The sequence below is a fragment of the Myotis davidii genome, unplaced genomic scaffold, assembly GCF_000327345.1.
Source record: "Myotis davidii unplaced genomic scaffold, ASM32734v1 scaffold2702, whole genome shotgun sequence".
NCBI classification, from domain to species: Eukaryota; Metazoa; Chordata; class Mammalia; order Chiroptera; family Vespertilionidae; genus Myotis; species Myotis davidii.
Genome location: NW_006292933.1, coordinates 6,484 through 8,648, shown reverse-complemented (window position 1 = coordinate 8,648; position 2,165 = coordinate 6,484).

Here is a 2,165-nt window from a genome sequence, read left to right as displayed (position 1 = left end):
TCATAGTACTTTTTTACAATCCTTTTTTCTGTGGTGTCAGTTGGTACTTCACTAATTCTGTTTCTGATTTTGTTTATTTGGATCCTCCTTCTTTGTTTCTTGATGAGTCAGGCTAAAAGTGCATTGATATGGTTTATCTTTTGAAAGAACCAGCTCTTGGTTTCATTGATATTTTGTATTGTTTCTTTGTTCTCTATGTCATTTATTTCCACTCTGATCTTTATTATTTCCTTCCTTATACTTACTCTGAGCTTTTCTTATTGCTTTATTTCTAATTTTTTGAGTTGTAGGGTTAAATAGTTTGTTGGGAATTTTTCTTGGTTCTTGAGATAGGCCTGTAGTGCTAAGAACTTCCCTCTCAGGACTGCTTTTTCAGGGTTCCATAAATTCTGGGTTGTTGTGTGTCCATTTTCATTTATTTCCAGGAAGTTTTTATTTTCTCTTGATCTCATTGGTAGTCTATTCATTGTTTACTAAAATGGTATTTAGCCTCCATGTGTTTGAAGGTTTGGGGGTGTTTTTTTATAATTCATCTCTAGTTTCATGCCATTGTGATCTGAAAGAAGTTTGATATTATTTCAATCCTCTTGAACTTGTAGGGACTTATTTTGATTTCTAACATGTGGTCTATCATTGAGAATGTCCCATGTGCACTTGAAAAGAATGTTCATTTTGCTGCTTTGGGTGGAATATAATTAATTAAATCCATTTTTTCTAGTGTGTTATTTAAGGTCGCTGTTTTCTTACTGATTTTTTGTCTAGAAGATCTATCCACTGATGTCAGCAGAGTGTTACAGTTCCTTACTATGATTGTATAGCTGTCGATCTCTTCCTTTAAGTCCTCTAGAAGTTGTTTTCATATATTTGGTTTTCCCTATATTAGGTGCATATATGTTTAACGGGGTTATATCCTCTTGTTGTATCAATCCCTTTAGTATTATATAGTGATCTTCCTTGCCTCTTGTTATGGCCTTCATTTTGAAGTCTATTTTGTCAGATATGAATACTGTTTCAAGGTTTTATCTTCACTTCCATATGTATGGAAATTTGCTTTTTCCATCCCATCAATCTCATCCTGGGTGAGTCATATTTTTCTCAGCTGAGTGTCGTGTAGACAGCATATATTTGGGTCATATTTTCTTATTCATTCAGCTACCTTATGTCTTTTGATTCAAGCATTTCATTCACTTACACTTACGGTTATTATTGATAGGTACCAATTTATTGCCATTTTAATGTGTTATGCCTATGTTTCTCTATTTCTTCTCATTATTAAGGTAGTCCCATTAACATTTCTCGCAATACTTGTTTGGTGGTGTTAAAATTCTTTAGCCTTTTTTTTGTCTGGGAAGCTCTTTATTTCATAATTGATTTTGAATGAAAGCCTTGCTGGATAGAGTAGTGTTGGTTTCAGAACCTCACTTTGCATTACATTGAATAACTCATGCCAATCACTTCCTGACACAGTGTTTCTGTTGAGAAATCAGCTGAAAGCCTTATGGAAACTCCTTCGTAGGAAACTGTTTATCTCATGCTGTCTTTAACATTATTACGCTGTCTTGAACCATTGCCATTTTAATATTATGTGTCTTGCATGGTTCTCTTGAGTCCATCTTAATTGAGACTCTGGGCTTCCTGAACGTGTGTGAATTTTTCCTTTAACAGGTTATGGAAATATTCTATTTTTTCTTCAAACTAGATTTATATTTTTTTCACTTTCTTTTGTTCTCTACTTCTATGATGTGTATATTGTTACACTGAAGTTTTCCCAAATTTCCCTTAAACTATCCTCATTATTTTAAATTTATTTCATTTTTGTTTCTCTGCTTCATCCAGCCTAATTTTTATTCCTTTCAGGGTATTCTGAATGTCACATATGGCGTTCTTCATTTCTTTTATTTTAAATCTTTATTGTTGAGAGTATTATAGATACCCTCTTTTTTTTCCCTATTGCCAACCTCCACTGGGTTATTGCCCTGCTCCCGGCCTTCAACACCCAATTGTATGTGTCCATAGGTAAGGCATATACGCATGTAAGTTCTTCAGTTAATGTTTTCCCCCTCCCCCCTCATCCCTTCCCTCTGAGATTTGACAGTCTGCTCCATGTTCCCTTGCTCCTCTGCTTCTATTTTATTCATCGGTTTATTTAGATTCTATGTTTGTTA